At 37.2% G+C, this 26,480-nt stretch overlaps 1 protein-coding gene across 2 annotated transcripts in view; it reads right to left on the bottom strand.

Annotated features, from left to right (window-relative positions):
- Window positions 1-25,041, bottom strand: part of LOC133611274 (receptor-type tyrosine-protein phosphatase epsilon-like) — a 117,224-nt gene extending 92,183 nt beyond the window's left edge. The window contains exons 1-2 of one of the 2 annotated variants that reach the window (XM_061967983.1): window positions 24,890-25,041; window positions 24,659-24,810 (exon numbers count right to left, since the gene is read on the bottom strand). The gene's annotated coding sequence lies outside the window, so the exon portion shown is untranslated. The remainder of the gene's footprint in view (window positions 1-24,658; window positions 24,811-24,889) is intronic. The other variant, XM_072911981.1, reaches the window with a different exon arrangement.
- Between the last annotated feature and the right edge of the window lie 1,439 nt (window positions 25,042-26,480).

Genomic DNA, 26,480 nt, shown 5'->3' with positions numbered 1-26,480 from the left:
ATCTGCTTGGAAGGTGTAAAAGTATCTATTAGGAAAGTGTAAAAGTATTTACTTGGAACGTGTACAAATATCTACTTGGAACATATAAAAGTATCTACTTGGAACGTGTAAAAGTATCTACTTGGAACAAGTAAAAATATCTACTTGGAATGTGTAAACGTATCTACTTGGAATGTGTAAAAGTACCTACTTGGAACGTGTAAAAGTATTTAATAGGAACGTGTAAAAGTATCTACTAGGAATGTGTAAAAGTACCTACTTGGAACGTGTAAAAGTATCTACTTGGAATGTGTAAAAGTATTTAATAGGAATGTGTAAAAGTATTTGCTAAGAACGTGTAAAAGTATCTACTTGGAACGTATAAAAGTATCTACTTGGAATGTGTAAAAGTATCTACTTGGAACGTGTAAAAGTATCTACTTGGAATGTATAAAAGTATCTACTTGGAATGTGTAAAAGTATCTACTTGGAATGTGTAAAAGTACCTACTTGGAACGTGTAAAAGTATCTACTTGGAATGTGTAAAAGTATTTAATAGGAACGTGTAAAAGTATCTACTAGGAACGTGTAAAAGTATCTACTTGGAACAAGTAAAAATATCTACTTGGAACTCATAGAAGTATCTACTTGGAATGTGTAAAAGTACCTACTTGGAATGTGTAAAAGTACCTACTTGGAACGTATAAAAGTATCTACTTGGAATGTGTAAAAGTACCTACTTGGAATGTGTAAAAGTATCTACTTGGAATGTGTAAAAGTATTTAATAGGACCGTGTAAAAGTATCTACTAGGAACGTGTAAAAGAATCTACTTGGAATGTGTAAAAGTATTTAATAGGAACATGTAAAAGTATCTACTTGGAACGTGGAAAAGTATCTACTTGGAACAAGTAAAAATATCTACTTGGAACTCATAGAAGTCTCTACTTGGAATGCGTAAAAGTACCTACTTGGAATGTGTAAAAGTATCTACTTGGAACGTGTAAAAGTATCTACTTGGAATGTGTAAAAGTATTTAATAGGAACGTGTAAAAGTATTTGCTAAGAACGTGTAAAAGTATCTACTTGGAACGTATAAAAGTATCTACTTGGAATGTGTAAAAGTATCTACTTGGAAAGTGTAAAAGTATCTACTTGGAATGTATAAAAGTATCTACTTGGAATGTGTAAAAGTATCTACTTGGAATGTGTAAAAGTACCTACTTGGAACATGTAAAAGTATCTACTTGGAATGTGTAAAAGTATTTAATAGGAACGTGTAAAAGTATCTACTAGGAACGTGTAAAAGTATCTACTTGGAATGTGTAAAAGTATTTAATAGGAACATGTAAAAGTATCTACTTGGAACGTGGAAAAGTATCTACTTGGAACAAGTAAAAATATCTACTTGGAACTCATAGAAGTATCTACTTGGAATGTGTAAAAGTACCTACTTGGAATGTGTAAAAGTATCTACTTGGAACGTGTAAAAGTATCTACTTGGAATGTGTAAAAGTATTTAATAGGAACGTGTAAAAGTATTTGCTAAGAACGTGTAAAAGTATCTACTTGGAACGTATAAAAGTATCTACTTGGAATGTGTAAAAGTATCTACTTGGAACAAGTAAAAATATCTACTTGGAACTCATAGAAGTATCTACTTGGAATGTGTAAAAGTATCTACTTGGAATGTGTAAAAGTACCTACTAGGAACGTGTAAAAGTATCTACTTGGAATGTGTAAAAGTATTTAATAGGAACATGTAAAAGTATCTACTTGGAACGTGTAAAAGTATCTACTTGGAACAAGTAAAAATATCTACTTGGAACTCATAGAAGTATCTACTTGGAATGTGTAAAAGTATTTAATAGGAATGTGTACAAGTATCTACTAGGAATGTAAAAAAGTATCTACTTGGAACGTATACAATTATCTACTTGGAACGTGCAAAAGTATCTACTTGGAACGTGTGAAAGTATCTACTTGGAACGTGTAAAAGTACTTAATAAGAACCTGTAAAAGTATCTACTTGGAACATGTAAAAGTGCCTACTTGGAACGTGTAAAAGTATCTACTTGGAATGTGTAAAAGTATTTAATAGGAACGTGTAACAGTATTTACTAAGAACGTGTAAAAGTATCGACTTGGAACAAGTACAAGTATCTACTCGGAATGTGTAAAAGTATTTAATAGGAATGTGTAAATGTATCTACTTGGAACGTGTAAAAGTAACTACTTGGAACGTGTAAAATTATCTACTTGGAACGTGTACAAGTATCTACTAGGAATGTGTAAAAGTATCTACCAGCAGGAACTACCAGTTTTTTGCATAACAAATCTCCTGATTGAATGTGTAACAGTATTTAATAGGATCGTATAAAAGTATCTACTAGGAACGTGTAAAAGTATCTACTTGGAAGGTGTAAAAGTATCTACTTGGAACGTGTAAAAGTATCTACTTGGAAGGTGTAAAAGTATCTACGAGGAAAGTGTAAAAGTATTTACTTGGAACGTGTAAAGGTGTCTAATTGGAATGTATAAAAGTATCTACTTGAAACATGTAAAAGTATCTACTTGAAACATGTAAAAGTATCTACTAGGGATGTGTAAAAGTATTTTATAGGAACGTGTAAAAGTATCGACTAGGAACGTGTAAAAGTATCTACTAGGAATGTGCAAAAGTATCTACTTGGAACGTGTAAAAGTATCTACTTGGAACGTGTAAAAGTATCTACTAGGAATGTGTAAAAGTATCGACCAGGAACTACCAGTTTTTTGCGTTAAAAATCTCCTGATTGAATGTGTAAAAGTATTTAATAGGATCATATAAAAGTATCTACTAGGAACATGTAAAAGTATCTGCCTGGAAGGTGTAAAAGTATCTACTAGGAAAGTGTAAAAGTATTAACTTGGAACATGCAAAAGTATCTACTTGGAACGTATAAAAGTATCTACTTGCAACGTGTAAAAGTATCTATTTGGAAGGTGTAAAAGTAACTGCTAGGAAAGTGTAAAAGTATTTACTTGGAACAAGTAAAAGTATCTACTTGTAACTTGTAAAAGTATCTACTAGGAATGTGTAAAAGTATTTAATAGAAATGTGTAAAAGTATCTACTAGGAACGTGTAAAAGTATCTACTTGGAACGTGTAAAAGTATCTACTAGGAATATGTAAAAGTATTTATTAGGAACGTGTAAAATTATTTACTAATAACGTGTATAAGTATCTACTTGGAACGTATAAAAGTATCTACTTGGAACTTGTAAAAGTATTCAATAGGAACGTGTAAACGTATCTACTTGGAACGTATTAAAGTATCTACTAGGAACATGTAAAAGTATCTACTACGAACGTATAAAAGTATCTACTAGGAACGTGTAAAAGTATCTACTAGGAATGTGTAAAAGTATCTACTAGGAACATGTAAAAGTATCTACTTGGAACAAGTAAAAGTATCTACAAGGAATGTGTAAAAGTATTTAATAGGAATGTGTAAATGTATCTACTTGGAACGTGTAAAAGTAACTACTTGGAATGTGTAGAAGTATCTACTTGGAACGTGTAAAAGTAACTACTTGGAACGTGTAAAAATATCTACTAGGAATGTGTAAAAGTATTTAATAGGAAAGTGTAAAAGTATTTACTAAGAACATGTAAAAGTATCTACTTGGAACGTGTAAAACTATCTACTTGGAAAGTGTAAACGTATCTACTAGGAATTTGTAAAAGTATTTAATAGGAACGTGTAAAAGTATCTACTAGGAACGTGTTAAAGTATCTACTTGGAATGTGTAAAAGTATCTACTTGGAACGTATAAAAGTATATACTTGGAACGTGTAAAAGTATCTACTACGAATGTGTGAAAGTATTTACTAGGTACTACTAGTTTTTTGGGTTTAAAATCTCCTGATTGAATGTGTAAAAGTATTTAATAGGAATGTGTAAAAGTATCTACTTGGAACGTGTAAAAGTATCTACTTGGAATGTGTAAAAGTACCTACTTGGAACGTGTAAAAGTATCTACTTGGAATGTGCAAAAATATTTAATAGGAACATGTAAAAGTATCTACTTGGAACGTGTAAAAGTATCTACTTGGAACAAGTAAAAATATCTACTTGGAACTCATAGAAGTATCTACCTGGAACGTGTAAAAGTACCTACTTGGAACGTGTAAAAGTATCTACTTGGAACGTGTAAAAGTATCTACTTGGAATGTGTAAAAGTATCTACTTGGAATGTGTAAAAGTATTTAATAGGAACGTGTCAAAGTATTTGCTAAGAACGTGTAAAAGTATCTACTTGGAACGTATAAAAGTATCTACTTGGAATGTGTAAAAGTATCTACTTGGAACGTGTAAAAATATCTACTTGGAACTCATAGAAGTATCTACTTGGAATGTGTAAAAGTATCTACTTGGAATGTGTAAAAGTACCTACTTGGAACGTGTAAAAGTATCTACTTGGAATGTGTAAAAGTATTTAATAGGAACGTGTAAAAGTATCTACTAGGAACGTGTAAAAGTATCGACTTGGAATGTGTAAAAGTATTTAATAGGAACATGTAAAAGTATCTACTTGGAACGTGGAAAAGTATCTACTTGGAACAAGTAAAAATATCTACTTGGAACTCATAGAAGTATCTACTTGGAATGTGTAAAAGTATCTACTTGGAACGTGTAAAAGTATTTAACAAGAACTTCTAAAAGTATCTACTTGGAACGTGTATAAGTATTTAATAGGAACGTGTAAAAGTATTTACTAAGAACGTGTAAAAGTATCTACTTGGAACGTATAAAAGTATCTACTTGGAATGTGTAAAAGTACCAACTTGGAACGTGTAAAAGTATCTACTTGGAACGTGTAAAAGTATCTACTTGGAATGTGTAAAAGTACCTACTTGGAATGTGTAAAAGTGTCTACTTGGAATGTGTAAAAGTACTTACTTGGAACGTGTAAAAGTATTTAATAGGAACGTGTAAAAGTATCTACTTGGAACGTATAAAAGTATCTACTTGGAACGTATAAAAGTATCTACTTGGAACTTGTAAAAGTATTTAATAGGAACGTGTAAAAGTATCTACTTGGAACGTGTAAAAGTATCTACTTGGAACAAGTAAAAATATCTACTTGGAACTCATAGAAGTATCTACTTGGAATGTGTAAACGTATCTACTTGGAACGTGTAAAAGTATCTACTACGAACGTATAAAAGTATCTACTGGGAACGTGTAAAAGTATCTACTAGGAACGTGTAAAAGTATCTACTAGGAATGTGTAAAAGTATCTACTTGGAACAAGTAAAAGTATCTACTAGGAATGTGTAAAAGTATTTAATAGGAATGTGTAAATGTATCTACTTGGAACGTGTAAAAGTAACTACTTGGAACGTGTAAAAGTATCTACTACGAACGTATAAAAGTATCTACTGGGAACGTGTAAAACTATGTACTAGGAATGTGTAAAAGTATTCAATAGGAATGTGTAAATGTATCTACTTGGAACGTGTAAAAGAAACTACTTGGAACGTGTAAAAGTATCTACTTGGAACGTATAAAAGTATCTACTTGGAACGTGTAAAAGTATCTACTAGGAATGTGTAAAAGTATTTAATATGAATGTGTACAAGTATCTACTAGGAATGTGTAAAAGTATCTACTTGGAACGTATACAATTATCTACTTGGAACGTGCAAAAGTATCTACTTGGAACGTGTGAAAGTATCTACTTGGAACGTGTAAAAGTATTTAATAGGAACTTCTAAAATTATCTACTTGGAACGTGTAAAAGTATTTAATAGGAACGTGTAAAAGTATTTACTAAGAACGTGTAAAAGTATCTACTTCAAACGTGTAAAAGTATCTACTACGAATGTGTAAAAGTATTTACTAGGTAATACCAGTTTTTTGGGTTAAAAATCTCCTGATTGAATGTGTAAAAGTATTTAATAGGAATGTGTAAAAGTATCTACTTAGAACGTGTAAAAGTATCTATTAGGAACGTGTAAACGTATCTACTTGGAACGTGTAAAAGTATCTACTCGGAACGTGTAAAAGTACCTACTTGGAACGTGTAAAAGTATCTACTCGGAATGTGTAAAAGTACCTACTTGGAACGTGTAAAAGTATCTACTTGGAATGTGTAAAAGTATTTAATAGGAACGTGTAAAAGTATTTGCTAAGAACGTGTAAAAGTATCTACTTGGAACGTATAAAAGTATCTACTTGGAATGTGTAAAAGTATCTACTTGGAACGTGTAAAAGTATCTACTTGGAATGTATAAAAGTATCTACTTGGAATGTATAAAAGTATCTACTTGGAATGTGTAAAAGTATCTACTTGGAATGTGTAAAAGTACTTACTTGGAACGTGTAAAAGTATTTAATAGGAACGTGTAAAAGTATCTACTTGGAACGTATAAAAGTATCTACTTGGAACGTATAAAAGTATCTACTTGGAACTTGTAAAAGTATTTAATAGGAACGTGTAAAAGTATCTACTTGGAACGTGTAAAAGTATCTACTTGGAACAAGTAAAAATATCTACTTGGAACTCAAAGAAGTATCTACTTGGAATGTGTAAAAGTATCTACTTGGAACGTATAAAAGTATCTACTTGGAACGTGTAAAAGTATCTACTACGAACGTATAAAAGCATCTACTGGGAACGTGTAAAAGTATCTACTAGGAACGTGTAAAAGTATCTACTAGGAACGTGTAAAAGTATCTACTTGGAACAAGTAAAAGTATCTACTAGGAATGTGTAAAAGTATTTAATAGGAATGTGTAAATGTATCTACTTGGAACGTGTAAAAGTAACTACTTGGAACGTGTAAAAGTATCTACTACGAACGTATAAAAGTATCTACTGGGAACATGTAAAAGTGTCTACTAGGAATGTGTAAAAGTATTCAATAGGAATGTGTAAATGTATCTACTTGGAAAGTGTAAAACTCTCTACTGGTAACGTGTTAAAGTATCTAATTGGAACGTGTAAAAGTATTGACGAGGAACGTGTAAAAGTATCTACTAGGAATGTGTAAAACTTGGAACGTGTAAAAGTATCTACTAGGAATGTGTAAAAGTATCTACTTGAAAGGTGTAAAAGTATCTACTTGGAACGTGTAAAAGTATCTACTAGGAATGTGTAAAAGTATTTAATAGGAACGTGTAAAATTATCTACTAGGAATGTGTAAAAGTATCTACTTGGAGCATGTAAAAGTATCTACTTGGAACTTGTAAAAGTATCTACTTGGAACTTGTAAAAGTATCTACTAGGAATGTGTAAAAGTATGTAATAGGAATGTGTAAAAGTATCTACTTGGAAAGTGTAAAACTCTCTACTGGTAACGTGTTAAAGTATCTAATTGGAACGTGTAAAAGTATTGACGAGGAACGTGTAAAAGTATCTACTAGGAATGTGTAAAACTTGGAACGTGTAAAAGTATCTACTAGGAATGTGTAAAAGTATCTACTTGAAAGGTGTAAAAGTATCTACTTGGAACGTGTAAAAGTATCTACTAGGAATGTGTAAAAGTATCTACTTGGAGCATGTAAAAGTATCTACTTGGAACTTGTAAAAGTATCTACTTGGAACTTGTAAAAGTATCTACTAGGAATGTGTAAAAGTATGTAAAAGGAATGTGTAAAAGTATCTACTTGGAAAGTGTAAAACTCTCTACTGGTAACGTGTTAAAGAATCTAATTGGAACGTGTAAAAGTATCTACTTGGAATGTGCAAAAGTATCTACTTGGAACGTGTACAAGTATCTACTAGGAATGTGTAAAAGTATCTACTTGGAACGTATACAATTATCTACTTGGAACGTGCAAAAGTATCTACTTGGAACGTGTGAAAGTATCTACTTGGAACGTGTAAAAGTATTTAATAGGAACTTCTAAAAGTATCTACTTGGAACGTGTAAAAGTATTTAATAGGAACGTGTAAAAGTATTTACTAAGAACGTGTAAAGGTATCTACTTCAAACGTGTAAAAGTATCTACTACGAATGTGTAAAAGTATTTACTAGGTACTACCAGTTTTTTGGGTTAAAAATCTCCTGATTGAATGTGTAAAAGTATTTAATAGGAATGTGTAAAAGTATCTACTTGGAACGTGTAAAAGTATCTATTAGGAACGTGTAAACGTATCTACTTGGAACGTGCAAAAGTATCTACTTGGAACGTGTAAAAGTATCTACTCGGAACGTGTAAAAGTACCTACTAGGAATGTGTAAAAGTATCTACTTGGAGCATGTAAAATTATCTACTAGGATTGTGTAAAAGTATTTAATAGGAATGTGTAGAAGTATCTACACGGAACATGTAAAAGTATCTACTTGGAACGTATAAAAGTATCTACTTGGAACTTGTAAAATTATCTACTAGGAATGTGGAAAAGTATTTAATAAGAATGTGTAAAAATATCTACTAGGAAAGTGTAAAATGATCTACTATGTACTACGATATTTACATTCTCACTGCCTAAAATAAAAATAAAAAGTAATCTTTATTCCAGCGTGGCGTTCTCCTGTCAGGCGGCGTGTACACGCACGGTCACGTCCTCTGCCCACTGACTAAGAGGCCAAACATGCGAGCTCGTTAAAGTTTTATGGCGTGGCGCTCGCTGATTCCATCATTAATTTATGGCAGGACCAGGCAGGGAGGACACACGGTGACCAAGTAACCATTTCCTGCAAAGTGGTTCAATCAATTTGTTTGTGCTTTCTGTCACCATAAAACTGCTAAAACTGTCACATATGACCTTTTTTTTTTTTTTTTTTACGCCATCCGTTATAAAACACAACATTTATGTAACCTCACCTCAAAGAGTTCGACCGAATAGACTGCAAAGACAAGATATTTAACGTTCGAACTGAGAAACTTTGTTATGTTTTTGCAAATATTAGCTCATTTGGAATTTGATGCCTGCAGCATGTTTCAAAAAAGCTGGCACACGTGGCAAAAAAGACTGAGAAAGTTGAGGAATGCTCATCAAACACTTATTTTGGAACATCCCACGGGTGAACGGGCTAATTGGGAACAGGTGGGTGCCATGATTGGGTATGAAAGCAGCTTCCATGAAATGCTCAAACAAGGACGGGGCGAGGGCCACCACTTTGTCAACAAATGTGTAAGCAAATTGTCAAAGAAGAACATTTCTCAACCAGCTATTGCAAGGAATTTATGGATTTCACCATCTACGGTCTGTAATATCATCAAAAGGTTCAGAGAATCTGGAGAAATCACTGCATGTAGGCGGTACTGCATAAAAAAAAACCCGACATCGGTGTGTAAAGGATATCACCACATGGGCTCAGGAACACTTCGGATACCACTGTCAGTAACTGCAGTTGGTCGCTAGATCTGTAAGTGCAAGTTAAACTTCTACTATGCAAAGAGAAAGCCATTTATCAACAACACCCGGAAAAAAGAAAAAAAAAACAACACCCGGAAACGCCGCCGACTTCGCTGGGCCCCCCGAGCGTATCTAGGATGGACTGATGCAAAGTGGAAACGTGTCCTGTGGACTGAAGAGGGGGGGGTGGAACACAAAATAATTGCACAGCACTGCTTTAATCTAACGGTAGCTGGCACAAGTGGCAAAAAAGACTGAGAAAGTTGAGGAATGCTCATCAAACACTTATTTGGAACATCCCACAGGTGAACGGGCTAATTGGGAACAGGTGGGTGCCATGATTGGGTATAAAAGCAGCTTTCAGGAAATGCCCAGTCGTTCACAAACAAGGACGGGGCGAGCGTCACCACTTTGTCAACAAATGCCTGAGCAAATTGTCTAAGAACAACATTTCTCAACCAGCTATTGCAAGGAATTTATGGATTTCACCATCTACGGTCCATAATATCAACAAAAGGTTCAGAGAATCTGGAGAAATCACTGCACGTAGGCGGTACTGCATCAAAAAAAAAAAAAACGACATTGGTGTGTAAAGGATATCACCACATGGGCTCAGGAACACTTCAGAAAACCACTGTCAGTATCTACAGTCGGTCGCTACATTTGTAAGTGCAAGTTAAAACTCTATTATGCAAAGCCAAAGTCATTTATCAACAACACCCGGAAAAAACAAAACAAAAAAACAACAACACCCGGAAACGCCGCCGGCTTCGCTGGGCCCCGAGCGTATCTAGGATGGACTGATGCAAAGTGGAAAAGTGTCCTGTGGACTGAAGAGGGGGGGGGTGGAACACAAAATAATTGCACAGCACTGCTTTAATCTAACGGTAGCTGGCACAAGTGGCAAAAAAGACTGAGAAAGTTGAGGAATGCTCATCAAACACTTATTTGGAACATCCCACAGGTGAACGGGCTAATTGGGAACAGGTGGGTGCCATGATTGGGTATAAAAGCAGCTTTCAGGAAATGCTCAGTCGTTCACAAACAAGGACGAGGCGGGATTAACCACTTTGTGAACAAATGTTGAACAGTTTAACAACTTCATTTCTCAACGAGCTATTGCAAGGAATTTAGAGATTTTACCATCTACGGTCCATAATATCAACAAAAGGTTTAGAGAATCTGGAGAAATCACTGCACGTAGGCGGTACTGCATAAAAAAAAAACGACATCAGTGTGTAAAGGATATCACCACATGGGCTCAGGAACACTTCAGAAAACTACTGTCAGTATATACAGTCGGTCGCTACATTTGTAAGTGCAAGTTAAAACTCTATTATGCAAAGCCAAAGCCATTTATCAACAACACCCGGAAAAAATAAAATAAAATAAACAACACCCGGAATCGCCGTCGACTTCGCTGGGCCCCGAGCGTATCTAGGATGGACTGATGCAAAGTGGAAAAGTGTCCTGTGGACTGAAGAGAGGGGGTGGAACACAAAATAATTGCACAGCACTGCTTTAATCTAACGGTAGCTGGCACAAGTGGCAAAAAAGACTGAGAAAGTTGAGGAATGCTCATCAAACACTTATTTGGAACATCCCACAGGTGAACGGGCTAATTGGGAACAGGTGGGTGCCATGATTGGGTATAAACGCAGCTTCCATGAAATGCTCAAACAAGGATGGGGCGAGGGTCACCACTTTGTCAACAAATGCGTGAGCAAATTGTTGAACAGTTTAAGAAAAACCTTTCTCAACCAGCTATTGCAAGGAATTTAGGGATTTTACCATCTACGGTCCATAATATCAACAAAAGGTTCAGAGAATTTGGAGAAATCACTGCACGTAGGCGGTACTGCATAAAAAAAAACCCGACATCGGTGTGTAAAGGATATCACCACATGGGCTCAGGAACACTTCAGAAAACTACTGTCAGTATATACAGTCGGTCGCTACATTTGTAAGTGCAAGTTAAAACTCTATTATGCAAAGCCGAAGCCATTTATCAACAACACCCGGAAAAAAAAAGGAAAAAAAAAAAAAAAGATTGGGTATAGAAGCAGCTTTCAGGAAATGCTCAGTCATTCACAAACAAGGACGGAGCGAGCGTCACCACTTTGTCAACAAATGCCTGAGCAAATTGTCTAAGAACAACATTTCTCAACCAGCTATTGCAAGGAATTTAGGGATTTCACCATCTATGGTCCGTAATATCAACAAAAGGTTCAGAGAATCTGGAGAAATCACTGCACGTAGGCGGTACTGCATCAAAAAAAAAAAAACGACATTGGTGTGTAAAGGATATCACCACATGGGCTCAGGAACACTTCAGAAAACCACTGTCAGTAACTACAGTCGGTCGCTACATCTGTAAGTGCAAGTTAAAACTCTATTATGCAAAGCCAAAGTCATTTATCAACAACACCCGGAAAAAAAACAAAAAAACAACAACACCCGGAAACGCCGCCGGCTTCGCTGGGCCCCGGGCGTATCTAGGATGGACTGATGCAAAGTGGAAAAGTGTCCTGTGGACTGCAGAGGGGGGGGTGGAACACAAAATATTTGCACAGCACTGCTTTAATCTAACGGTAGCTGGCACAAGTGGCAAAAAAGACTGAGAAAGTTGAGGAATGCTCATCAAACACTTATTTTGGAACATCCCACAGGTGAACGGGCTAATTGGGAACAGGTGGGTGCCATGATTGGGTATAAAAGCAGCTTTCAGGAAATGCTCAGTCGTTCACAAACAAGGACGGGGCGAGATTCACCACTTTGTCAACAAATGTTGAACAGTTTAACAACTACATTTCTCAACGAGCTATTGCAAGGAATTTAGCGATTTTACCATCTACGGTCCATAATATCAACAAAAGGTTCAGAGAATCTGGAGAAATCACTGCACGTAGGCGGTACTGCATAAAAAAAAACGACATCGGTGTGTAAAGGATATCACCACATGGGCTCAGGAACACTTCAGAAAACCACTGTCAGTATCTACAGTCGGTCGCTACATTTGTAAGTGCAAGCTAAAACTCTATTATGCAAAGCCAAAGCCATTTATCAACAACACCCGGGAAAAAAAAAAAAAAAAAAAAAAAAAAAAACAACACCCGGAAACGCTGCCGACTTCGCTGGGCCCCGGGCGTATCTAAGATGGACTGATGCATAGTGGTAAAGTGTTATGTGCTTTAATGTAACGGTACTGTTACTTGAGTACAATTTTTTGGCGACTACCCACCTATGCTAACCTTACAGTCCCATTTCAACGGCAACATCAAGCTAGGTTAGCTTATATTACATATCCGCTATCCGTATGACTGATCGCGAGTCTTCTCAAATGATACATTTCGTGGCGAGCGACGTGATAAACCTGCTCCGATAAAACGATTGAAAGTTACGACCGCGGTTACTTACTTTACGTCCTTTATTGTCCATGCGAATCAAAAATAAGCGGAGTTGTGGCTCCGGTGGATTTAACATCCTAGGGACAGTAAAAAAAAAAAAAACCCAAGTGGTGTCTAACATTATAGTTCATGTTCTGTATTCCCGAGGCTGACAGGAAGTGGGCCAAGTCGTGCAATCCGACGCCGTTCTAAAAAGGGACACTGTAGCTTTGTAAAATGGGCCATTTAATCAGAGACAGGAAGTGAAGGTCATGTGGTACATGAGGTAATGGCCATTTAATAATTCATGAATGAGGTAACAGTTATTATAGCCGACACTCCTTGCATCTTTTTTTTTTACACAATTTTATTTTGGTTGTGTTAGAAAGGCTCCCTTGATAATACAAACCCCGTTTCCATATGAGTTGGGAAATTGTGTTAGATGTAAATATAAACGGAATACAATGATTTGCAAATCATTTTCAACCCATATTCAGTTGAATGCACTACAAAGACAAGATATTTGATGTTCAAACTCATAAACTTTTTTTTTTTTTGTAAATAATCATTAACTTTAGAATTTGATGCCAGCAACACGTGACAAAGAAGTTGGGAAAGGTGGCAATAAATACTGATAAAGTTGAGGAATGCTCATCAAACACTTATTTGGAACATCCCACAGGTGTGCAGGCTAATTGGGAACAGGTGGGTGCCATGATTGGGTATAAAAACAGCTTTCCAAAAGGATGGGGTGAGGTACACCCCTTTGTCCACAACTGCGTGAGCAAAAAGTCAAACAGTTTAAGAACAACGAAATTTAGGGATTTCAACATCTACGGTCCAGAATATCATCAAAAGGTTCAGGGAATCTGGAGAAATCACTCCACGTAAGCGGCATGGCCGGAAACCAACATTGAATGACCGTGACCTTCGATCCCTCAGACGGCACTGCATCAAAAACCGACATCAATCTCTAAAGGATATCACCACATGGGCTCAGGAACACTTCAGAAAACCACTGTCACTAAATACAGTTTGTCGCTACATCTGTAAGTGCAAGTTAAAACTCTCCTATGCAAAGCCAAAGCCATTTATCAACAACACCCAGAAACGCCGCCGGCTTCTCTGGGCCCGAGATCATCTAAGATGGACTCATGCAAAGTGGAAAAGTGTTCTGTGGTCTGACGTGTCCACATTTCAAATTGTTTTTGGAATTATTCAACATCGTGTCATCCGGACCAAAGAGGAAAATAACCATCCAGACTGTTATCGACGCAAAGTGTAAAAGCCAGCATGTGTGATGGTATGGGGGTGTATTAGTGCCCAAGACATGGGTAACTTACACATCTGTGAAGGCACCATTAATGCTGAAAGGTACATACAGGTTTTGGAGCAACATATCTTGCCATCCAAGCAACGTTACCATGGACGCCCCTGCTTATTTCAGCAAGACAATGCCAAGCCACGTGTTACAACAGCGTGGCTTCATAGTAAAAGAGTGCGGGTACTAGAGACTCCGGACTGTTGAACAACTTAAGCTGTACATCAAGCAAGAATGGGAAAGAATTCCACTTCACAAATGTGTCTCCTCAGTTCCCAAACCTTTACTGAGTGTTGTTAAAAGGAAAGGCCATGTAACACAGTGGTAAAAATGCCCCTGTGACAACTTTTTTGCAATGTGTTGCTGCCATTAAATTCTAAGTTCATGATTATTTGCAAAAAAAAATAAGTTTCTCAGTGTGTACATTAAATATCTTGTCTTTGCAGTCTATTCAATTGAATATAAGTTGAAAAGGATTTGCAAATCATTGTATTCTGTTTTTTATTTACCATTTACACAACGTGACAACTTCACTGCTTTTGGGCGTTTGTAGTTTGTTTTAACACAACATAATTGTATGTATTTGCAATTAATTTAATTGATTTATTTTAACACAACATATTGTATGTACATTTATTTTTCATCAGTCATTTATGAGTACGACTCCTTTCTTATGCAGTATATTTGGCAAGTATTTATTTCTCTAATCAACCTGGCCTAAGCCTAAAGTTCATCCATCCATCCATTTTCTACCGAAAATACACAATAATCTTTGTGATTAACACATGGTTTCGAACACAACTACAACATTGAAACAAAATACTTTTTGACGTTTAATCAATGTTGTGTTTTGACTTTGATTTGACCATTGAATTTGAGTCATTTGTAACCAATATTCTACAACACAAATACAACGTTGAAAAAACATGCTTTTTGACGACGTTTAATCAACATTGGGTTCTGACGTTAATTTGACCATTGAATTTTGGTCATTTCCCAACCAATATTCTACAACTCAAACATAACATTGAAACAACATGCTTTTTGATGACGTTTATTCAATGTTGGGTTCTGACATTAATTTGACCATTGAATTTTGGTCAATTTGTAACCAATATTCTGCAACACAAATACAACGTTGAAACAACATGCTTTTTGCAGACGTTCAATCAATGTTGGGTTCTGACGTTGATTTGACCATTGAATTTTGGTCATTTCCCAACCAATATTCTACAACACAAATACAACGTTGAAACAACATGCTTTTTGACATTTAATCAATGTTGCGTTTTGACGTTGATTTGACCATTGAATTTGAGTAATTTTGTAACCAATATTCTTCAACACTAATACGACGTTTAAAAAACATGCTTTTGATAACATTTAATCATTGTTTGGTTTTGACGTTGATTTGACCGTTGAATTTTGGTCATTTTCCAACTAATATTCTTCAACACCAATACAACGTTGAAACAACAGGCTTTTTGACGACGTTTATTCTATGTTGGGTTCTGACGTTAATTTGACCATTGAATTTTGGTCATTTCCCAACCAATATTCTACAACACAAACACAACGTTGAAACAACATGCGTTTTGACGTTTAATCAATGTTGCGTTTTGACGTTGATTTGACCATTGAATTTGAGTAATTTTGTAACCAATATTCTTCAACACTAATACGACGTTGAAACAACATGCTTTTAATAACATTTAATCCTTGTTTGGTTTTGATGTTGATTTTACCGTTGAATTTTGGTCATTTTCCAACTAATATTCTTCAACACCAATACGATGTTGAAACAACATGAGTTTTGACGACGTTTAATCAATGTTGGGTTTCGATCGTTGAATTTTAGTCATTTCCCAACCAATATTCTACAACACAAATACAACGTTGAAACAACTTTGAGGACGTTTAATCAATGTTGCGTTCTGACGTTGATTTGACCATTGAATTTGAGTAATTTTGTAACCAATATTCTTCAACACCAACACAACATGCTTTTTGACAACCTTTATCCAATGTTGGGTTGCGACCTTCTCCTTAACATTGACTAGCGGTCAAAATCTCAACCAACGTTATCGGTTGTAACGTTGATTTGACCATCGGAATTCGGTCAATTCCCAACCACCAACTTGATGAGGCTAAGGCATTCATCGCGACCCGGGCTGCGAGCTGCAACTTGGGTGTTGAGCCAGCTACTGAGGCGGCAAACGGCTAACGTGACTTGCTACACGGTAAGGCTAACGTTAGCTAGCCAGCTAACACACCATAACTTTCTCGGAGCAGAGTAACATTAACATTAACATACATCTCTCCTAACTGATCTACCAGCCCACGCCTTCACGTTGCGCTTTAAAGTCAATATGTACAATCCCACGCGTTGATGTTCCTCATATTGTTCACAGCGTTTGTTGATGTTTTGGCTTTCTCTGAAGTGAAATTAGAGCAGGCTACACCTGGCTTTGATACACACGTGACATTCTTGTTATTGTTTTGGTCTCGTATTGGCCGTAATTTCTTTTTACCCCGCGGGGTGGCGCTGATGTGCCTCGGAACTGGTCCAAAACCTGACTGTTAGTTGGGACCTCTCCTTTTTGGTAAGAAATGTTACGTTTTCGTGGGACTCATACGCCCATCGGGGTGACTACGAGTGACATTTGGTGGGTCGTTGGCGGGTTGGGGGAGGTGCGTGAATGTTTATTTTCTCGGCATGTCATGTCATATTCATACATTGAAGGGGATTGATGCGATCCTATGCTAAATGGAAGCAGCTTTTTCCAGTATGTATGGTACGAGTGTGTGTGAATGGGAGTGTCCATGTATGAGTATTTACTATTTGAATGCCATCCCAGCAGGCAAACCTGACTACTTTCATATATTATTTTATGGGTTTTGAAGACCTTGACACAGTTGGAGATTTACAGCACTGCATTGGTATTGAGAATAATATAAACTGCAATGTCTATGACCCTGAGCAATTAAAGTCCTTATATGATCTTTATAATTACTCATTTTTACATTTGAATATTAGAAGCCTGAATAAACATCACACTGATTTAGTCTCTCTACTTTCCAATATGAGCTGTATGTTTAACTTTATTGCCTGTAGTGAATCGTGGCTTTCTGATTCCTCATATATTGATCTGTTTAGACTGGATGGATACAATTTACATGTAAAAAATAGACCCAGTGGAAGAGGTGGAGGTGTGTGCCTCTATGTCCAGAACACTCTTCATGCCAAAGTATGTAACATCACCCTAGAAGATGATCTCTGTGAATCCTTGTTCATGGAGATCAACAACAAAGGAAAAAAGTTAATTGTTGGAGTACTCTATCGTCCTCCTGACTCACCTCTTGACACTTTTCTTTCCAAATTGGATGAACTATTACTCAGTCTAAATAAACTAAACAAAAACTGCATCCTTCTTGGTGACTTTAATATTGATATTTCCAAGGACGATGGAGCAAAACTGAACTTTATCAACACGTTACATTCTTCTTCCTTCTTCCCCACCATCAATAGGTTCACTCGAGTCACAGATGCCTCAAAAACAATAATCGATAACATTATTACTAACATCCGTAATACAAAGCTCGTGACAGGGGTGGTGCAATCCGATATCACAGACCACTTTCCCATTATACTATTCTTTGACTCTGGCAAAACTCCCTCCTCCCCACCTCCTAAAGGTAAAACCAAAATACTCAACAATACAACTCTACTACACCTAAATAATAATCTGCTTGCCAGGAAATGGGACTCTGTGTTTAATTGCACCTGTCCTGATGCTGCATATGAACATCTGATTAAAATGATTCAGGATGCTATTCAGGAAACAATCCCTGAAAAAATTATCAAAAATCATACCTCAGAAAAAAATCCCTGGATTACAAGGGGGATCTTAAAGTCCATCAGACAAAAGAATAAACTCTACAAATGTTATATTTCGAACCCTACTACTGTCAACAAAGAAAAATACACAAATTATAGAAATAAATTAACTCATATTATCAGGAAAAGTAAGCGCAACTATTATTCTGAACTATTACAAGCATCGCAGGGGGATTGTAGGAGAACATGGAACGTGTTGAATACTGTTCTCAACAAGGGACATAAGGCCCCTGTTGTTCCGGATACAGGGTCAAATAGGGCTGATCTTGCCAATAGTTTTAATACATTTTTTGCTTCTATTGGGGAAAACCTATCCAGTAAAATAGGTCAACCTCCAGGGTATTCCTTTAAAGAATTTTTATCAGGCAGCTACCCTAGCTCCCTTTTCATGCAGCCAACCGACATCAATGAGCTTTATACGATCATTATGGACCTAAAGTCATCACATACAGCTGGAGTGGACGGGATATGTAGCAAAATCTTGAAAGCCATAGCAAATGTGATCATAAATCCTCTCTGTCACTGTATAAACCTGTCACTTAGTGCTGGCATTGTACCCAAAATGTCCAAAGTGGCAAAAATAATCCCAATTTTTAAATCAGGTGATAAAAATAATATGAACAATTATAGGCCAATTTCAATTTTACCAACATTTTCAAAAATATTTGAGAAAGTGGTCTATAACCGACTGAATGGCTTTCTGGAAAAACTAAATATCCTTGTCCCCTCCCAATATGGTTTTCGTAAAAAAAGCACCACCTGTATGGCTATACTCGACCTTTTGGAAAAGGTCAATGACTGTATTGAAGAAGGAAAATGCGGTATTGGCATTTTTTTGGATCTATCCAAGGCCTTTGACACAATAGACTTTGAGATCTTATTGTATAAACTATATCACTATGGTGTCAGAGGGGTACCTCTCGATTGGTTCCGCTCTTACCTATACGGAAGGCAGCAATGTGTATGCGTCAATGATCACAATTCACCCTGTATGACCATAAATTATGGGGTTCCCCAGGGATCCATCTTGGGGCCTCTCCTTTTTATCCTATACATAAATGATTTTGTAAACTCCTCCGAAACTTTTCATAAAATAATTTTTGCTGACGATACAAATTTGTTTACCTCACACAGGAGCCTACACGATCTACAAGTAACTGTCAATTCAGAGCTTGTGAAAGTAGATTCCTGGTTCAAATGCAATAAGCTCTCACTTAATGTAAATAAAACAAATTTTATTCTATTTCGTTCTAATAAAAACCGGACAAATACTGAGCACTGCCATATCAACATCAATGGGCAGGAAATACAGAGAGTGTACTCCACAAAATTCCTGGGGGTCATCATTGACGAATACCTCAATTTCAAATGTCACATTAGCCATCTGTTAAACAAATTATCCAAATATGTTGGCCTGTTCTTTCACCTTCGTCATTATCTTCCTCTTTATGCTCTACTCACACTATATAAAACTCTCTTTGAACCACATCTAAACTACTGTAATGTCATCTGGTGTAACACCTTCCCTACCTACCTCCACAAATTAGAATCTATGCAAAAGAAAATTATACGGGCCCTGTCATGGTCCAAGTTTAATGCCCCCACTCGACATCTATTCCATAATTATCATCTCTTAAGACTGACAGAGTTCAATATTTATCAAAATGCTTGTTTAACCTATCAAGTCATTTACAGGCTGAATTTAAGGCTCTGTAGCTTGGTTCCTATCTACCATCCCCAGCATGCCCACAACACTCGTAACTTAGATTTGATATCAGGGAAACATCGTTTACTGGATTGTACCGCTCGAAGTGTTGTATGCAGGGGACCAAAGATTTGGAACCGGCTTAATGAGAGCCTCAAGATGCTGTATCCATTCTCCAACTTCAAAAATAAACTAAAAACTTATCTATTAACCACCTATATTTAATGCCTCATGTAGGGTAGACTACTGTTGGGATTTGCATGGTTGAATGAATGTATGTATGTATGTGTATGCTTGCTTTAGTACTATTATCTTGTGTTAATCATATAGCGTTGTTTTTTGTTTTGTTTTTTGTTGTTGTACTTGCTACCATGTTCCATCATTCCATCATTTCATGTATATTCTATCCTCTGGACCCCCTGTCAAAAGCTTCTTCTAGCTTATTTGGGGGACCCTTTCACGTACCAACATCTTTAAATGATGATATTTTACTACTATTGTATTTGTTATATGGTATTGTGAATAAACTTGAACTTAACTTGGATCCAACGTTGGGACATCAACGTCGTCTCCAATGCAACAATTTTTAAAGGACACGTACGTATAATCGACGTTGTATCGATGTCTTGTGCCTGCAATGTTTCGAGGACGGCATCATTGGGGTTGTTAGGCCTATTTTAGGGGGGCTCAAGCCCCCCTAAAATATTCTTAAGCCCCCCTAAATAATTTGGTGTTTTTTTTTGTTTTTTTTTACAAATAAATGCCGACATATTCATTATAAAGTGGCCCAAATATGAGTTTAAATAAATAATCATATAACCTGTTATTATTCACTCAGTTTCCCCTCACTTCGTAGCGTAAGGTAAAGAGCCCCTTTAGTGTGTCGGTATCCAATCCATTCCACTTGTTCATATAGAAAATGCCCACATCACTCAAATTCCAGGCCGCATTTTCTCCGCGGCCTTGCTTGCGGTCCTGCAGGTGTACGAAGCACATTATCTTCCTTTACAATGAGTGAAGTTGTGTCATGTCTGTATTATCATGTTTTGTTTTAAGTCATGTTTTGTTTAGTTTCTGTCTTTTCACTCCCTTGTCTGGTCACCATAGCAACCATTAGTTTTCACCTGTCACGTCACGCACCTGTTTCACGTTTTGAGTCACGCACCTGCTTTCACTAATCATGTCCATAGTATTTAAGTTCATTCATTTTCTGTTGTTCGTCCTGACGACCTCACCCCATATATGCTTCTGCACACCCTTATGATCCTTGCTGCTCTTTGTTCATGCCGGTTCCATGCCAAGTAAGTTTTTGTTTATCAAGCCACAGTTTATGTTTTGTTTAATTGTTCATAGTTTATTCTCCGCCACTGTGCGCGCTTTTTCGTTTGTACTTTTTTATTATATATTAAATAAATCATGTACCTTAATTCCCATCTCGCCCGTGCCAACTTTCCGTTGCATCGCGGAAAAGCAAACACCCAAGTTTTGACAAGTTGCACAAAACCTTGTGTGTGCGATTGTAAATCATTTATTTTTTTTAAGTTTTGTGTTTCTTGTAGAATCTATATAAAGTAATATACATTAGCCTATTGTTAAAATAATGAAAAAAAAAAAAACATAATTAAATATATTTGTTTTATTGTATTGTTCCATTAATAGCTGTTTTATTATTATAGGATGGCTTGTTAAACATTTACCGTATTTTCCGCACTATTAGCCACACCTAAAAACCACAAATTTACTCAAAAGCTGACAGTGCGGCTTATAACCCGGTGCGCTTTATATATGGATTAATATTAAGATTCATTTTCATAAAGTTTCGGTCTCGCAACTACGGTAAACAGCCGCCATCTTTTTTCCCCGTAGAAGAGGAAGTGCTTCTTCTTCTACGCAAGCAACCGCCAAGGTAAGCACCCGCCCCCATAGAACAGGAAGCGCTTCTTCTTTTACTGTAAGCAACCACCCGCCCGCGTAGAAGAAGAAGAAGGGCGCGGATATTACGTTTCATTTCCTTTGTGTGTTTACATCTGTAAAGACCACAAAATGGCTCCTACTAAGCGACAGGTTTCTGGTTCATGAAAAGACGCAATCTCTCCATCCGCACACGGACTACTATTTCACAGCAACTGCCTAAAGACTTTCAAGAAAAGCTGGCTACTTTCCGTGCATATTGTAAAAACAAGATAGCTGAAAAAAAGATCCGGCCAGAGAACATTATCAACATGGACGAGGTTCCACTGACTTTTGATATTCCTGTGAACCGCACTGTGGATACAACGGGAGCACGTACGGTGAATATTCGCACCACAGGGAATGAGAAGTCGTCCTTCACTGTGGTTCTAGCTTGCCATGCTAATGGCCAGAAACTTCCACCCATGGTGATATTCAAAAGGAAGACCTTGCCAAAAGAGACCTTTCCAGCCGGCGTCATCATAAAAGCTAACTCGAAGGGATGGTTGGATGAAGAAAAGATGAGCGAGTGGTTAAGGTAAGTTTACGCGAAGAGGGCCGGGTGGCTTTTTTCACGCAGCTCCGTCCATGTTGATATACGACTCCATGCGCGCCCACATCACGCTGGTTTTTAATATATTATTAAAGTTTGACTGACCTATCTGACTGTTTTTTTGACATTCCTTTAGCGCAGTTAGATGCGGCTTATAACACGGGGCGGCTTATAGGTGGACAAAGTTTTGAAATATGCCGTTCATTGAAGGCGCGGCTTATAACCCAGGGCGGCTTATGGTGCGGAAAATACGGTAATAGGATTTTCAGAGGGAGGAAAAGCCAAGACATTTAATATAAAATGTAAAATGAATAAATACATAAAAAGAAAAAGAAAATATATGGTTAAAAGCCAGCATTTCATTTCGTCCCGTGCATTTAAAAAAAATAATAATAATAACAATGAATAATTTCTAAGTCTTTGTTAGCCGTTTGTGAAGTTTTGTGCTTGTGCATCCTGTGCATCTCCTGGGGGCAAAGCCCCAGAGGTGGGACCAAGTCATTGTTTTGCAAGTCACAAGTAAGTCTCAAGTCTTTGCCCTCAAGTCCGAGTCAAGTCCCGAGTCAAGACAGGCAAGCCCCGAGTCAAGTCCAAAGTCAAGACTGGAAAGTCTCAAGTCAAGTCCTAAGTCCTGCATTTTGAGTTTCGAGTCCTTTCAAGTCCTTTTAACCACAGACTAATATATTAACACAGATTGTGTATGCTTTTCAAACGCTGTATTTATTTATTAAAACAAGTGCATTTTAAATTGCAGGAAAGAAAATTGTGCTGACATTGCACTTTATAATAGCACTATTAACCAGTCATTTTAAACATTAACTCATTCCTTTACAGAACAAACACATTGAAAAATAAAGTGCAAATGTACTTATTTGTACAAAAGTGTTAACATTGAAAAAACATGACATATACGTGAACATAACAAAAAAGTTGTACTTTTTATATGTCAGGGCCCTATGCTGCATTGCATCTGCAAAAGACCAAATTAGCCAAGAGTCTGTCAGTCATTTGTGCACGATGGGGGCGTAGTATGATGCCACCATGGCTGAAAACTCACTCCACTGGAGCACTGGAGGCAGGCACTGCCAAGACTCTCATGGCCACTCGGAACAGTGAAGGAAGAGTCTTCATGTTCAATGCCCAGAACAAAAGGGGGGAGAGAGTTGTTTTGGGTTGGTGCACTACTTGTAAGTGTATCTTGTGTTTTTTATGTTGATTTAATTAAAAAAAGAGAAAAAAAAAAATTATTTCTTGTGCGGCCCGATACCAATCGATCCACGGACCAGTACCGGGCCGCGGCCCGGTGGTTGGGGACCATTGAGGTAAACAACCAACAGTATGTCAGAAAGCTAGCTAAAACGGTACACATATTCATAATATAGTATACATTTTAACTGACCTTTATTTTACTATTTTTGTCTTTTTTTAGGTGGCTAAAATACGCGGTGCTGCTGACCGCCGTCTAACGTTACGTGTGATATATTGACTAACGTAACCCTGCTTAAAAAAAATCACTGAACAAAAAGTATGAATAAGGTAGTGAACTGCAACAGATTCCCGTGTTTGCAATAACGTTATAACGTTAGCAGTGAGTTTACAGCCTCACTGATTTAACTACACAGCAAATAAAAGTCACGTTACTTAGCCAATAAACGTTATCTTACATTCAAAACTTACCCTTCTTTGTGCAACTTCAAATGCCGGACGAAGTTGGAAGTTGTTGCCTCTCCATCAGTCATTTTCGAACCGCATGTGTTGCATACTGCAAACCGTTTTGTGTTGACCACCTCGTAATTTTTATACCCAAACGAAATTATTTTAGGTATCATTTTTTGTTCACTGGCGTGTGGTTTGGACATGTCTTCTTCCTGCAATTTGATTGGATGAATGCTGTGTGATGAAAACAGAGTAGATCTAATTTGATTGGCTGTTGTACTGAGAGCACACCAGCTGACACACGCAACGCTGATAGACAAGTACACAATGAAAAATACGGAGCGCTCCCGAATAACTTTTTCATCTTTGGGTTTTGGGGAAAGTAGCAAGTCATGTCAAGTCATGTCAATTCAAAAGGCTCAAGTCCAAGTGAAGTCACAAGTCATTGATGTTAAAGTCTAAGTCGAGTTGCAAGTCTTTTTACATTTTGTCAAGTCGAGTCTAAAGTCATCAAATTCATGACTCGAGTCCAAGTCATGTGACTCGAGTCCACACCTCTGCAAAGCCCCCCCTGTCCTTAAAAGCTAGTGACGCCCCTGGACGGCATTGAACATTTCAAAAAATCCAACCCTGTCATGTTTATGTTTTGCATGCAGCCTGCAGGCCTCAGTGGTGTGTGCACACACTACTACACCACACACACACACACACACACACTCCTGTCTAGACCAGTGTTACAGTCTTACACACACACACACACACACACTCTCAACGCCCCCTAATATTATCTAGATGTTTTGTTTACTTACAACATTGCATTGCATTGCTGATGCCTTTGATTTGCTCCACTAACCTATTTCCTGCACGCCGTCCTCTTCCTCACCACCACCATCATCACCCTCACCATCGTCTGGAGGAATGGCAGCGTGGAGATGACAACATCCGTCTTGACACTACCGGAGGATTCCAGCGGTGCAATGTGGCCACCAGACAGACACAAACATCCTTAAAAAAAAAAAAAAAGGGGGCTAACAAAAAAAAAAAAGAAGAGCCAATTGTTTTTGCGTGGACGTGCGCATCTTACCGTGGAACGTCACGTCACCTCGCCGCATCCGGTGATGCGTCTTCGGTTCCCGATGGCGTGTGCGTGCTTGTGTCCTGTGCGAAAAGAAGCAGCATGAAATGGGGTTGACACCGGTGAGGATGCGCTTTCCTGCCCGAGCTGACGCGCGTTATGGCAGCCTCAGTGGAGCCTGCAGACCCCCCACCCAGCCCGTCTTCTTACACCACCTCCTGGCTGCAGGAGGACTCACTTGCCCCCCTGCCTCACCACATCATTTCGACTTGTGTCTTTATTATGAACCCTTCCATAGGACACTGAATTTATGTGACTGGATTTTTTTACATCAAATCATGCTGATCTTTGTATTGAATATAAACCCACGAAACAACGTTGAGTATGCATGCACGCTGCAAAATAGTCAATTGAGACAATGTTGATGTCCAACGTTGGATCCACGTTGTTGCGCATACTTGCCAACCCTCCCGGATTTTCCGGGAGACTCCCGAAATTCAGCGCCTCTCCCTGGGACAAATTTTCTCCCGAAAATCTCCCGAAATTCAGGCGGACCTGAGTGACTTTCCCACAATATAAACAGCATACCTGCCCAATCACGTTATAACTGTAGAATGATGGAGGGCGAGTTATTTGGTTTCTTATGTGGGTTTATTGTTAGGCAGTTTCATCAACGTCCTCCGAGCGCGGCAACAACACACAACAACAGCAGTCACGTTTTTGTATACCGTAAAGCAGTTCGTCTGCCGTAAACAGCAATGTTGTGACACTCTTAAACAGGGCAATACTGCCATCTACTGTACATGCATATGTGACAATAACATCTACGGCACAACTGCGCACACAACAAGGAGACAAATCAGAATGCATCATCAGAGAGGGTGTTCAGCATGGTTAGAAAAATAGTGGCAGAGAATAGAACAAGGATGGACAATTCAACCCTTAACTCAACAATGAGTAGATGAGTGTTATGTGTGTGTATATGTGTAAATAAATGAACACTGAAATTCAAGTATTTATTTTATATATATATATATATACATATATATATATATATATATATATACATAATTAATATATATATATATATACATATATCCATACATATAATAAAATAAATATATATATATACGTATGTATATATATATATATATATATATATATATATATATATATATATATATATAGCTAGAATTCACTGAACGTCAAGTATTTGATATATATATATATATATACATATATATATATATATATATATATATATATATATATATATATATATATATATATATATATATATATATATATATATGAAATACTTGACTTGGTGAATTCTGGCTGTAAATATACTCCTCCCCTTTTAGCCACGCCCCCAACCACGCCCCCTCCCACCCCGACCACGCCCACCCACACCTCCCGAAATCGGAGGTCTCAAGGTTGGGAAGTATGTCAGAGATGGTGTTCAGCATGGTTAGAAAAATAGTGACAGAGAATAGAACAAGGATGGACAATTCAACCCTTAACTCAACAATGAGTAGATGAGTGTTATGTGTGTGTATATGTGTAAATAAATGAACACTGAAATTCAAGTATTTCTCTT

Source organism: Nerophis lumbriciformis, linkage group LG02, assembly GCF_033978685.3.
Source record: "Nerophis lumbriciformis linkage group LG02, RoL_Nlum_v2.1, whole genome shotgun sequence".
NCBI classification, from domain to species: domain Eukaryota; kingdom Metazoa; phylum Chordata; class Actinopteri; order Syngnathiformes; family Syngnathidae; genus Nerophis; species Nerophis lumbriciformis.
Note: the sequence above shows the minus strand (reverse complement) of the source record. Positions and strands in the feature narration are given on the sequence as shown.